The sequence below is a fragment of the Sapajus apella genome, unplaced genomic scaffold (assembly GCF_009761245.1).
Source record: "Sapajus apella isolate SASKATOON/1434 unplaced genomic scaffold, GSC_monkey_1.0 scaffold50, whole genome shotgun sequence".
Classification (NCBI taxonomy): domain Eukaryota; kingdom Metazoa; phylum Chordata; class Mammalia; order Primates; family Cebidae; genus Sapajus; species Sapajus apella.
In genome coordinates, this window is record NW_022436990.1 from 5,554,917 (window position 1) to 5,570,304 (window position 15,388).

General features: G+C 34.6%; 1 protein-coding gene and 1 long non-coding RNA gene across 7 annotated transcripts in view; both read right to left on the reverse strand.

Annotated features, from left to right (window-relative positions):
• MIPOL1 (mirror-image polydactyly 1) overlaps nt 1-15,388 on the reverse strand; it is a 370,191-nt gene that overhangs the window by 123,022 nt on the left and 231,781 nt on the right. The window lies entirely within an intron of this gene.
• Nucleotides 7,412-9,475, reverse strand: LOC116526358. The gene is made up of 2 exons (XR_004258110.1): nt 8,654-9,475; nt 7,412-8,623 (listed from the first exon to the last, which is right to left on the reverse strand). It is a non-coding gene; the product is annotated as an uncharacterized LOC116526358 (long non-coding RNA).

Here is a 15,388-nt window from a genome sequence, read left to right on the forward strand (position 1 = left end):
TACCAGAGAGTGGGGGTATATGCATGAGACTGTGGATGAAATGTGATTGGCCAGGGGTTGACGTTTTCAGGGGCAAGTGATGTGTACATGTAGAGCTCATTCTGTATGCTTTTGTATGTGTCCAAAATTCTCCATAATAAGCTTTTCAAAAAGTATTTAGGCTTTTAAGATGCTTTAAATTTTATATAAAGTAAAGAAGTATTTGAGTATATGTTTAATTTTTAATGCTTCAAAGAATAAGCTCTCTATTCCCAAGGGTCTCCAGGAAACACAGAATAAAAACTACATGCATGTTAACAATAAAAATTCTTGCAATTTCCTCTCAATTCCATAATGTAATACAATATGTTCATTACAACCTCCACGTTTGCTTATTCTGTTCTTCCAGGCTAGAATGTCCTCTTCTTCCTCCTCTCTGTCAGAACCTTATTGCTTCCTACACTTCAATTCTCCAGTATTCCTTAAAATCTTGTGAAAATTTATTCAAGCCTAGAAGAATCTCTCCCTTCTGTGACTTGCAATGGAAATGTCCAACTATTTCATTTAACAGAACATAGTAACATATGTTCATTTTGAGTAAATATTTTTTCTCTCCAGTTAATTATAACCTATTTGAAGGTAGCAATTGCATCATATCTTCTGTCAATTCTATTTTTCACAAAAGTCTGCACAGTCCTTAGTACATAGTTGGCTCTTAATAAATTCACATACAACTGAAAATAGCTATTTGGTTAATGATTACTACTAACTATGATAGTTGTTATATAAGTGATTGTGTTATAGCACAGACAAAACAACAATATTAGTACTATAACATACTAATAAAAATAAACTGTTATGATTGTGTGAATAAAATTGCTGTTAGGCACAGTATTTGCTTTTTGTAGTCTGACATATGATATAATGCTAGAGCTTAAAGGTTCAAAAAAATCAGAGGTACTCTATTTATAAATCCAGACATTGACTGTGGTTGTAATCTGCACAGTTTAGTTGAACGCAGACAGAGACTGTTAAACTCCAAAGCAGGTGAGATTCTTTTACTGTTTTAACCTGCCTTTAACTTGGTTTCAGTGATGTGTTTTGTGCAATAAACATGTCAAGCATATCCAAATCAGGAAAATAATACTGAAGTACCAGCTTTGCTTTGGCAGTATTTCTGAGAGAAGTGAGAATAGAGGAAGTGGTCCAGTAGTGGAGTAAAAGGCCCAGCTATCAGGAGGATTACCTCTGTCAAAGGCCCTAATGTAACCTAGGGCATGTTAGTTTTCATTTCAGTTTTCCCATCTCCAAACAGGGATAATGCCTTACAACGATGTTGAAGGGATTAAATAAGATAACATGCATATGTACTGAACTACAAGATATAAGATAGAAGAAATTAGAAATATAGCTTTAAAAATTATACCTGTATTTTCTGGGGTAAAAATTTTTTTAACACAGAACATTGAAGGAAATGTTTTATTTTGAATTCGTGCCCTTTGGAAAAACATGTTTTTCATAGGTTAGGGGAAAAGTGATGAAAATTATTAGATTTATATCTCTCGGTATATTTTTTTAACATTAAAATGTTGCTATGTGAATAAACAACTCCTGAAAACAAACTGCTAATCAAAAAGGGCCAAATCTAAGTTCAAGCATGTCATTTTGACAAAACATTTTTTTTTCACAAGGAAAAAAATCAACCATCTTAACTACAGTGAAAGCTGGTTCCTAAAGAAAAATCAAATTCCATATCGTGTTCAGAAAATATTCCATTTAAAGCCTAAAATGTATTAATCGAATCTCAAAAAGGAGCTAATGCAAACAATAAAACTCAACATAAAGATTATAATAATAATGGGTTATCTTTCTTAAATACCTAAGTGTACCCAAGGGCTGTAATAAAGCATCATACATGCATTAATTGATTTGGTTATTCTAAAATGATATGAGGCAGGTATAATTACAATTCTTATTTTGCAGGTCAGGAAATTGAGGCTTTGAGAGGTTAATTACCTGTCAGTGGTCATTCAGCTAGAAAGTCAGAACCTGCACCATCTGTCTTACTACAGTGTTAGCTCTGAAGTAAACGGCTATCATACAAAAGAATAAATGGAAAACAAAACTTTTATAAATGAAAAGGTGAATGAAAGCCTAATGAAAGTAGATTTAGAAATATATGACGTTTTCTTCATTATTAATTATAATTTAAGTCAACTGTGTGTCCAACTTTCTAGGACAAAATTCTCAATTCTCTCCTTTTTTCATATAATTTTTTCAAAATTTTTTATTTTTTATAGTTTAGAACAGCTAACCAAGCTTGATAGGACAACTAAACTTTCCGTGGGTTAAAATAAATGAAAATCTTTATCAGATTAAAATAAATGAAAATCTTGATCAGATTAACATTGAATGAAACTAAAAATTTAGGCTTTTGAACTTCTTGATTGCTTCACATAGTAATTGAATATTGTTTAGTTGTGATTCAGTCAGAACCAGGAAGTTTTAGAAGCTATTTGGTGGATAACTGGAACTACATGAACAGAATACTGATAGCCACAAAACTCTTATAAGACTAAAGAGAATAAGACATACTATACAACAACATTTAAAACTTGACAACTAAACAGAATAGTAAATTAAACCTTAATAAATTCAGAAGTTTCATAAATATCATACATTTGGAATAGTCAGTGGGGCACAGTATGTTTTTATACTGACCTGAGTTTATGAAATAATTCTTTTGGAATTATGGGGAAAACATTCAGTCAAGTCTATTTTGACCCTTGTAAACTTTTGGAAATCATTTAAACTTTAGAGAACTGGTTCATGATTTAAAGAATGGAAACTCTAGCTACCTCACATATAATTGAATCTGGAATATTTACACATTTAAATGCCTAACTATAGGCAAACATTTATCCTTTTGGGAGAGGGCCAGGTGGAAGGGCCTCATGGCAAAATAACAATGTGAAGTCCCGGATATCTGACTGCACTGCCAGTGCCACCCAGTCTTAAAAATACTGCTGGATCATCATCATCATCCTCAGTCAATATTTACTAAGCTTTTTATGACAGCAGTGGCATTAGAAAGTTTATAGAAATCAAAACTAGCTTAAAGATTTCAGTTTATTAGATCTTGTACTGTATGTTTAACATTTATTGTTTTTGCAATTAATGAATCAGAATGTTCCTGAACAAAGGTCTTCAATTATTAGCTATTATTTTCATTTGCCAAGAATTTTTAACTAGTTTAGATTCAACAAAAGCTTTAATTCATTTATTAATGTATATGTGTCATGCAAAGAAAAAGAAAACATTTATAATTAAAATATACTAAATAAACCTAAGTACACAGTGAAATGTATTGAAATATGAAGGAATTTTCTCCTCTCATTATCATTCGTGACTATAGCTAATGTTCACGGGACTGAATTATTTTAAAAAGGCATCCTCTTTATCTCTATCCAGTCATAGGACCCTTCTTCTATATCAAGTGGAAGAAGAATTTTAAGTTAATAGTTCTTTTAAAGTTGGTAACATTTTTTTTAACATTTTATTTTACTTTTGAAAAGTGCCATGTAAAATACCTTCAAAAACAGAAATATTTGACAAGCATAAAATGTAAGTGAAGTTATCATTTGGTATGTATATTTTTCATAATACAGGTGAATAGAATCTACTTTGGAATTTAATTCTCTTATGAATCCTGCCTTCTGTAAAGTACAACACTAATAAAATCTATTTTAAAAAATGAACCACATTGTCATAAATATATGTATACCAAAACATAGATCAGTTTTTCATTATGAATTCTAAGCATTAAGCTTAATTTGTGCAGGATACCACACGAGTCTTTTCAAAACTTACAAACCCATTGATATAATATACAAAAGTAATTCATGTACATAACATTTTTAAAAATTCAAACAGTTACTAGGGTACAAAATAAAAGTTAAAATGTCCCCTTCTCTAACTTACTATGCATATAAGAAATCTGACTGCTAGACTCAGACTCACTTCCCAGACAACCTGTTGTTAAGTATCACATGTTTATGCATATATATTTGTATATAAATACATACTCATTCACTGTCATTAGAAAAATGCAACTCAAAATCACCGTCAGATAGCATCTCACGCCAGTTAGAACAGCAATCATTAAAAAGTCAGGAAACGACAGATGCTGGTGAGGCTGAGGAGAAATAGGAACACTTTTACACTGTTGGTGGGAGTTTAAATTAGTTCAACCACTGTGGAAGATAGTGCGGCAATTCCTAAAGGATCTAGAACCAGAATTACCATTTGACCCAACAATCCCATTATGGGGTATATACCCAAAGGATTATAAATCCTTCTACTATAAAAACATATGAACATGTATGTTTACTGCAGTATTATTTACAATAGCAAAGACCTGGGACAAACCCAAATGCCCATCAATGATAGCCTGGATAAAGAAAATGGAACATATACACCATGGAATACTATGCAGCCTTATAAAGAAGAATGAGTTCGGGGCTGGGCATGGTGGCTCATGCCTGTAATCCCAGCACTTTGAGAGGCCGAGGTGGGTGGATCACCTGAGGTAAGGAGAACAGCCTGACCAACATGGTGAAACCTCATCTCTACTACAAATACAAAAATTAGCAGCGCGTGGTGGTGGGCATCTGTAATCCCAGCGACTTGGGAGGCTGAGGCAGGAGAATCACATGAACCTGAGAGGCAGAGGTCGCAGTGAGCCAAGATCTTGCCACTGCACTCCAGCCTGGGCAACAGATTGAGACTTGATCTTAAAACAACAAACAAACAAACAACAAAAAAGAATGAGTTCATATCCTCTGCAGGGACATGGATGAAGCTGGGAACCATCATTCTCAGCAAACTGACACAGGAACAGAAAACCAAATACCGCATGTTCTCACTTATAAGTGGAAGTTGTACAATGGGAACACATGGACACAGAGAGGGGGACATTACACACTGGGGCCTGTTGGGGGTTGGGGAGCAATGAGAGGGATAGCATTAGGAGAAATACCTAATATAGATGATGGGCTGATGGGTGCAGCAAACCAGCATGGCACATATATGCCTATGTTATAAACTGGCACATTCTGCACATGTATCCCAGAACTTAAAGTATAATTTTTAAAAAAAATTAGCCAGGTATAGTCGCATGTGGCTGTAGTCCTAGCTGCTCAGGAGGCTGAGGTAGGAGGATCACTTGAGCAAGGGAGTTTGAGGCTGCAGTGAGCTGTGATTGTGCCACTGCACTCCAGCCAAGGCAACAGAGTGAGACCCTGACTCAAAAATAAAAACTTTTAAAAAGTGCAACATCAACCCTTCACTGGTTTTCCAGTGGGATGGCTTGCCCTGAGATTTTCAGACTTGTCAGGTCCCACAATTGTTTGAGCCAACTTCTTAAAACCAATCTCTTGCTCTATTTATATACAGTCTATTGGTTCTCTTTCTCTGAAGAACCCTGAATAATAAATATCTCATACTATAATCCTAAGGGTCCCAAACTGCCAGATCTCCTAGATCTCATTTTGGCAATGAATTTAATATTTTTTTTCCCAATGACATGCACACAAAACAAAGCATACATGGAAAATATTTTATTTTTTTCACTCTAAGAAATAATGCTGCAATGCACAATAGATAATGATACTGTTTCCTATGTTTTTTTTTTAATTCTAAATTTGAAGAAAGATAAAATCCAAAAAAATGTTTCTGATGATAGTTTTCAAATACGAACAAAAAAAAAAAAAGAAATTCTGTTGGTAGGTGATATATTTGCTTTATTTTATGGAGACCCTATCTTGTAAATGACTAACCTACATGCTAGATTAGGTTCATGTCATCTCAAATCATGCATTTATTCACACATGTATCAATGAGTTCTTATTATAGGCATTGCACACACACACACACACACACACACAAAATTGTGCAGGAGACACTTTAAATCTGAAGAAACTTTCAATCTAGTGTTAAATTTTATTCTTCATTCACTTGTTGACATATTTACTGAAGTGCTGCTATACATAAAGGATAGAAGGGGAATTAGTGCTGCTATACATAAAGTATACATAAGTATATTTTATAAGGGGAATAAGTGCTGCTATACATATAAGGTGAATAAGTGCTGCTATACATATAAGGGGAATATGTAGTGCTGCTATACATAAAGAATTAGTAGGGGAATTACGACACATATTCATAGAACTATTGGACAAGAGAGCATGAGGTATGTATTGTGAGAGAGCACTGTGAATAACTATGGTAGGAATTTTACATAGTGAGATCACTTATAATGGGCAAGATTAGAAAAGGATTAATAGAATAGTTGTTATTTAAATTATGATGTGAAGCCTCAGTAAAAATGAGGCTTCTCATTTTGGAGTAGTCCAGAGATGGACTACTCCAAGAGGAAAAGATGACATATGAGAAAGCACTGAAATGGGAAACTGTTGGGTGTGTCCATGAAATACTGAACAATATAGTTTGGAAGTGCACATAATAGTCAATTCAGTGTAAGAAATATTTGTTGAGCGCTTATTACGTGTGAAGCAGTATACCAGTGACACAAATATGAAGGAAACTGGGAAGCAAAAAGATGATTAGTGAAATATTAAATTAGAAACAGAGATGGCAGCAATATCAAGAAAGTTCATGAATGTTAAAGAGTTTGGACTTTATTAATATATGTAATGTGGTATTGTTAAATACTGTTGATGGCTGAATGAAAGGGTGAAAATAAAGTTTCAGGATTCTTAAGTAAAGATGGAAGACAAGTAAATAAAGTGGCCAGAAAAGCTTGGGCATGAAATTATTCAGGTGTAGTCCAAGTAGGAAAAGGTAAAAGTGACAATGATTGCAAGGAAACATCTAGCCAAATTTGTTTATAAGTTAAATTTAAGAAAGGTATGAATCAAAGATTACCTATATAAGAGGAAACTGGCATCTCTGGATGTATAATAATAGTGATTCTGATTGCCAAGACCAAGGGAAACACTACACTTTTTTAATCTAACAAAATATAAAATTATGTTTTTCTCAAGCTAATAGAAAAAATGTTCAGAAACATCAAATTCCAGGACCTCTAATTAGCAAATCTATTCTAATACAAACTCTGGGTCCTTTGCTAGGCAGAACCATTAAGTGACAAAATATTTTGTTAAGTGCTCTTAAAAGCAGGTTGAGTCACTTTGTAGAATAACAATTAGCAGTTGAGAGCTATACATGTTGAAAATTAGTTTTGTTCTTACAACCTACTGTGTTGAATAAGGCACAGAAAATTGTGAAAACTGATAATGTAAAAAAATATCTTTCTGGATAGAAATCTATAGAAGATATAAATTTACTTTAATAGCAATAGGCTCTTTACTAATGTAATTGTCTTAGGTCTCAAAAAAGCAAAAATTTGTAAGTGGTTTTATAAATTACATTTATTAATGTATTTCCTTTGCACCGTGCTTTGTAATTTTCAAAAACATTAACGTATATCCTATCATTGATTTTCATATTAAGCAGGTGAGATATTATTGCTGTTTATAGGTGAGGCAATTGACATTCAGAAGTTAAGTAACTTAGTAAATGCCATATTCTATAAGTTGAGAGGAAGCAGAGATGAATGCTTAATAAATATAGTCCAAAATGTATACTATAAAAAACTGTTTTATTTTGTTTGTTTTGCATTCCAGAGCCACCAATACATATATATAGTGACTCGAATAGTGAAGCCACCTGTGCATTTTTAAATTTAAAGGCCCTGAAAATAGATACAACTTAATGGCATACAAAGAATTTTTGACTCTAAATGTTACTAAATAAAAATTTAATCTATGTCATATAAAGGGGTAACAAATTTCATAAAATGTCAGAAGTAGGAAAAGTTTCTCTCATCAAAATTAAAGAAACTGAAACCTAGAAAAGTTGAAACTTGTCTACAGTAATAAAAAAAAAATCCGATTAATGCCAAAGATGGAAATGTAATTCACGTTTTCTTGTGTTGTTTTTAATCACAGCTTTTACAGTATGGTATCATAATGTAGCTCCATAGACAGTTGATCATTAGGGAATAGAGATGTGACAAAAATTTTATGTCACTGGATAGGCCAATTGACACCACTGACTAGAATATACAATTAATGAGGTCAGGATCAAGTGTTCAACCCCACTCTTGATAAGGATTTGCAATGAGAAAATACTGCTTCATGGCTATAGTTTGCATGCTATAATCAGTGACTGTCTTACCAATTCATAGTTCTGACCAAGAAAGCATATGGTTCAATAAAAAACTATCACTACCATAAAAAAAAATAGAAACAAAACACGGATTCTAGTGATATCAGTATTTCTGGTTGTTAAGGATAGTATACACACAGATGAAAAAAAGCATTTAAAAATAAAAGGATCCATACTGAATAAAATATACTAATGTAGAAAAAAATAAAGAATTTCACTTTCTTTTTGAGTATATTTCAGCTGGCCTCTATCTTTATGGTTTCTATGACTTTTAAATGTATACCACAAACCCAGTAAGTAGGGTTCATGTTTAGCCCACTTTTCACTATGTCAAACCCATAAGTATTTCATATAATCATTGTCAAAAAATACTAGTACAATCATAGGAAACAAACTACGTTAAAAAGTGAAGCATTCTATTCACATTTTTGTTCTAAAATGTGGAGTTTACCATATTGTGAATGGCATTGCGAATTCACACATGGAATCACACAAAATACAACAAAAATTTAAAACACATTGACTGCTATTAATTGTAATATGTGTAATAAATCCTATACTACTGGCACCAAACAACAAGATCTAATTCTTGTCTAAATACTTTAATCTACACTTTCTTTAAGTGAAAGGAAATATAAGGAAGCACTATAAAATCAGCAAACATTGAAACAGGCATTCCCTCGATTAGAAAAGAGTTTCTTATTATTATGCCTCCTGAACTTAGGAATGCAGCACTACAGGTTTACAACAACAGGAAAAAAATCATTACTAAATACAAATCTAATCCCTGCAAGTTTAAGATTCTTTCTTGATGAAACTGTCTAGATTTAGATTAATGAAGCTGTTGCAAATGAATTTAGCATTTGCTATGGCAATAAAGAGGTACTAATACTTTACTAATAGCACTTTCAAAATATGTGAAATTTATTTTAAATCTTGTTATTGTTATTCCTCTCCAGCTATCTTATCTGCTTTAATGCAAAAGAGCTATTAGTTATAGTGTAAGTTTAATATCTCTACCCTCCCATCTCACTGGTCACTGCTCCTAGCTGCCAAAAGAAACAAAAGGCCAACTTTCATTTTCTTAGCACTCAAAATATTCTAAAACTCAAAGGAAACAAACAGAATAAAGAAACTCAGAAACCTGTATTTCCATACTTCCATTTTCCTTATTTCTATATAAAGGAATGAAATTCTTTTACCAGCAGTAGCTTTTATACTAAACCAGAAAAAAATGATTTTTTTAAAGGCCACTATCACTAGTTAGTAAAGAAAAAAAAAAAAACTGGGGAGACAGAGGCTCATCCTGCTGCCTAGGCTGGAGTATGGTGGTGTGATCTCCACCTATGGCAACCTCTGCCTCTGGGCTCAAGTGATCCTCCTACCTCAGTCTCCTGAGTAGCTGGGATTACAGGTACATGCCACCATGCCCTGCTAATTTTTGTAGAAATGGGGTTTGGTTGTGTTGCCCAGGCTGGTCTTGAACTCCTGGACTCAAGTGATCTACTGGGCCCCAAAGCACTGGGCTTACAGGTGTGAGCCACCATGTCCAGCCACTAACTAGTAAAATTAAAGGAAACGTAGAATGAAAGTCATCATCATATTATAATCTGCCCCTAAAATGAAGAACTGATCATACATCTTCCATTGTTTTGGCTGCTGGAGAGTTGACAGTCAGACTTGAAGTTTTCTCTTTTGCTGCTTCGCCGTATATATAGGCAGACTGTATTCTGACTCACTCCTGGCTCTAGCTACCTATGCTAACCCTATATTTTTCTGGCCTTATTTTTTTCTTAAGTATTGGTAAACAACTTTCTCTAATATGACAATATACACGTATAAATGTATATGCAAATGTAAGCTGACCTGGATAGCTGAAAGTATTGCTTGTCAAACATAATCCATTATCTATTAGTTCTGTCCATCTATTTAATCTATCCGAAAATTACAGAATTAGTTTTAGGTTCCTTCACATAAAATGGAACCTTTTCATTTCCTCTTTACACAGGAAAATTAGTAGGAAAACCCAGTATCTCTATGAATTAGCTGTGTTTCACAAACAGATTTCTAAGCACCATTTATTAGGTGTGTAAGAAATACTATTTACTTTCATTTAAATCAAATTAAAGTGGACATTAAGCTTCCAGGAAACAAGCTTGTTTTTTTTTTTTTTAATTACACAACTTTTTTTTTGGTAATTTACTCTCCCTTCCTAGAGCTGTACATTCCAGGAATCTTATCCTGATTGCATTTAAAATAAATTTCTGTATATCCTTACAGAATCTTCTCTGTAACTTTAAAAAATGTGTGGTGAAATAACAACATAAAATTTACTATTTTAACCATTTTAACTGTGCAGCTTAGTGGCAGTAAGTCCACTGACAATACTGTACAATTATCACCATTAAGCATTTCCACAACTTTACATCATCCCAAATAGAAACTGTGTGCATCATATAACTCCTCACACTTAAAACTCCCCCTTCCCCTTTCTCCAACTCTTGGTAACCTCTATGTTATTTTCTGTCTCTATGAATTTGGCTACTTTAAGTACCTCATATAAGTGGAATCATACAATCTTTGTCTTTCTTGTTTGGTTTATTTCACTTAGCATAATGTTTTTAGGTTTGTCCATGTTGCAGCATGTATCAGAATTTCATTTCTTTTTGAATAATGACTAGTGGGATAATATTCCATTCTCTGTATATACCATATTTTGTTTACTTATTCATCTGCTGATGGGCACTTGGGTGGTTTCCACCTTTTGGTTAATGTGAAAAATGCTTTCAAGAACATTGGTGTGCAGTATCTGCTTGTCCTTACTTTCAATTATTTTGGGTATATATCTAGGAGTGGACTTGCTAGGTCATATGGAAATTTCATGTTTGACTTTTGATGAGCCACCAAGTTTTCTGCTATTGTGGCTGCATCATTTTACATTCCCATCAGCGATGCAGGAAAGTTCTCTATAGCTTTTTGTTTTAGGAGAAACATGGATCTCCCTGGAAGATGCAACTTCCCTTAAATTTTTGAGTGGATACAAAACATTCTTCCATGTATCACACATTGTGCAGGTTTCTTCTTTTGAAATAGATAGTGATGTGTCACTCTTCATTCAAGTATGTAGGATTTACCTATTTTTGGGTCATGCTGAGAGCTGAATGCTTCACTTTATTTAAGCATTTCACTTACATAGTAATATTCCACTTTCTGACTTCAATTTCCTGTCTTTTCAGCTCTTGAATTATATATATATACTTTTTAAAAATTGTACTTTAGGTTCTAGGGTACATGGGCAGATAATGAAGGATTGTTGCATAGGTACATATGTGGCAATGTGGTTTGCTGCCTCCATCCCCCTGTCACCTATATCTGGCATTTCCTCCCATGTTATCCCTCCCCAACCTCCGCACCCCCTGCTGTCCCTCCCCTAGAGCCCCCTCAATGGACCCCAGTGTGTGATGCTCCTCTCCCTGTGACCATGTGTTCTCAATGTTCAACACCCGCCTATGAGTGAGAACATGCGGTGTTTGATTTTCTGTTCTTCTGTCAGTTTGCTGAGAATGGTTTCCAGATTCATCCATGTCCCAACAAAGGACATGAACTCACCATTTTTTATGGCTACATGGTATTCCATGGTGTATATGTGCCACATTATCCTTGTCCAGTCTATCATCAGTGAGCATTTGGGTTGGTTCCAGGTCTTTGCTATTGTAAACAGTGCCTCAATGAACATAACTGTCTTTATAATAGAATGATTTATAATCCTTTGGGGATATACCCAGTAATGGGATTGTGGGGTAAAATGCAATTTCTGTTTCCAGGTCCTTGAGGAATCACCACACTGTCTTCCACAATCAATGAACTAATTTACACTCCCATCAACAGTGTAAAAGTGTTCCTTTTTCTCCACATCCTCCGCAGCACCTGTTGTCTCCAGATTTTTTAATGATCGCCATTCTAACTGGCGTAAGATGGTATCAAAATGTGGTTTTGATGTGCATTTCTCTAATGACCAGTGATGAACATTTTTTCACGTTTGTTGGCCTCACGTATGTCTACTTTTGAAAAGTGTCTCTTCATATCCTTCGCCCACTTTTGAATGGGTTTGTTTTTTTCTTGTAAATCTGTTTTAGCTCTTTGTAGATTCTGGATATTAGACCTTTGTCAGTTGGGTAGATTGCAAAAACTTTTTCCCATTCTGTTGGTTGTTGGTTCACTCTAATGATTGTTTTTTGTTGTGCAGAAGCTCTTAAGTTTAATTAGATCCCATTTTCTATTTTGGCTTTTGTTGACAATTTTTGGTGTTTTAGTCATGAAGTTCTTGCCTGTGCCTATGTCCTGAATGGTGTTGCCTAGGTTTTCTTCTGGGGGTTTTATGGTGTTAGTTCTTATGTTTAAATCTTTAGTCCATCTGGAGTTTATTTTAGTGTAAGGTGTCAGGAAGGGGTCCAGTTTCAGCTTCCTGCATAAGGCTAGGCAGTTTTCCCAACACCATTTATTAAACAGGGAACCCTTTCCCCATTGATTATTTTTGTGATGTTTGTCAAAGAACAGATGGTTGTAGATGTTTGGTGTTGCCTCCGAGGCATCTGTTCCATTCCATTGGTCTATATCTCTGTTTTGGTACCATACCATGCTGTTTTGATTACTGTAGCCTTGTAGTATAGTTTGAAGGTAGGTAGCATGATGCCTCCAGCTTTGTTCTTTTTGCTTAGGATTGTCTTGGCTATGCGGGCTCTTTTTTGGTTCCATATGAAGTTTAAGGTGGGTTTTCTCTACTTCTGTGAAGAGTAGGTTGATAGAGATAGCACTGAATATATATATTACTTAGGGCAGTTATGGACATTTTCACAATATTGATTCTTCCTAACCATGAGCATGGAATGTATTTCCATCCGTTTGTGTCCTCTCTTATTTCCTTGAGCAGTGGTTTGTAGTTATCCTTGAAGAGGTCCTTTACATCCTTTGTTAGTTGTATTCCTAGGTATTTTATTCCCTTTGTAGCAATTGTAAATGGAGTTTGCTCTTGATTTGGCTCTCTATTAGTCTGTTGTTTATGTATAGGAATGCTTGTAATTTTTGCACACTGATTTTTTATCCTGAGACTTTGCTAAAGTTGCTTATCAGTTTATGGAGGTTTTGGGTTGAGACAATGGGATCTTCTAAATATACAATCATGTCATGTGCAAATACAGACAACTTGACTTCCTCCTTTCCTAATTAAATATTCTTTATTTCTTTTTCTTGTCTGATTGCTCTGGCTACAACTTCCACTACTATACTGAATAGGAGGCATACTATACTGAATAGAGAGGGCATCCTTGTCTAGTGCCAGATTTCAAAGGGAATGCTTCCAGTTTTTGCCCATTCAGTATGATATTGGCTATGGGTTTGTCATAAATAGCTTTTATTATTTTGAGATATGTTCCATTGATACCTAGTTTATTGAGAGTTTTGAGCATAAAGGGGTTGTGGCACTTTGTCAAAGGCCTTCTCTGCATCTATTGAGATAATCATGTGGTTTTTGTCTTTGGTTCTGTTTATGTGGTGGATTACATTTATTGACTTGTGTATGTTGAACCAGACTTGAATCCGCAGGATGAAGCCAACTTGATCGTGATGGATAAGCTTTTTGATGTGCTGTTGCAATCGGTTTGCCAGTACTTTATTGAAAAGTACATTTTTGCATCTATGTTCATCATGGATATTGGCCTGAAGTTTTCTTTTTTAGTTGTGTCTCTGTCAGGTTTTGGTATCTGTATGATGTTGGTCTCACAGAATTATTTGGGAAGGATTCCCTCTTTTTATATTGTTTGGAATAGTTTCGGAAGGAGTGTTACCAGCTCCTGTTTGTATGTCTGGTAGAATTCAGCTGTGAACCCATCTGAACCTGGGCTTTATTTTGATTGGTAGGCTATTAATTGCTGCCTCAACTTCAGCCCTTGTTATTGGTCTATTCAGGGTCTCACCCTTGGGAGGGTGCAAGTGTCCAGGGATTTATCAATTTCTTCCAGGTTTACTGGTTTATGTGCACAGAATTGTTTGTAGTAATCTCTGATGGTAGTTTGTATTTCTGTGTAATCGGTGGTGATATCCCTTTATCATTTTTTATTGCATCTATTTGATTCTTCTCTGTTTCTTTTTTATTAATCTGGCTAGCGGTCTATTTTGTTGATCTTTTCCAAAAAACAAGCTCCTGGATTTACTGATTTTTTTGAAGGGATTTTTGTGTCTCTGTCCCCTTCAGTTCTTCTCTGATCTTAGTTACTTCTTGTCTTCTGCTAGCTTTTGAGTTTTTGTTATCTTGCTCCTCTTTCTCTTTGAATTTTGATGATAGGGTGCCAATTTTAGATCTTTCCTTGCTTCTCATGTGGACATTTATTACTATAAATATGCCTCCAGACACTGCTTTAACTGTGTCCCAGAGATTCTGGTGCATTGAGTCTTCTTTCTTGTTGGTTTCGTAGAACATCTTTATTTCTGCCTTCATTTCATCGTTTATTCAGTTGACATTCAGGAGCCAGATGTTCAGTTTCCATGAAGTTATGTGTTTCTGAGTTAGTTTCTTAATCCTGAGTTCTAATTTGCTTTCACTGTGGTCTCAAAGACTGTTTGTTATGATTTCCCTTCTTTTGCATTTGCTGAGGAGTGATTTACTTCCAATTATGTGGTCGATTTTAGACTAGGTGCAATGTGGTGCTGAGAAGAATGTATATTCTGTGGATTTGGGGTAGAGAGTTCTGCAAATGTCTATTAGGTTTGCTGGGTCCAGATCTCAGTTCAAGTCCTGGATATCCTTGTTAATTTTCTGTCTTGTTGATCTAATATTGACAGTGGAGTGTTAAAGTCTCCCACTATTATTGTGTGGCAGTCTAAGTCTCTTTGCAGGTCATTAAGAACTTGCTTTATGTATCTCAGTGTTCCAGTATTGGGTGCAGGATATTTAGGATCATTAGCTCTTCTTGTTGCATTGATCCTTTTACCATTATGTAATGCCCTTCTTTGTCTCTTTTGAACTTTGTTGGTTTAAAGTCCATTTTATCAGAGACTAGGATTGCAACTCCTGCTTTTTTTTTTTTTTTTTTTTTTGCTTCCATTTACTTGGTAAATCTTCCTCCATCCCTTTATTCTGAGCCTATGTGTGTCCTTGCATGTG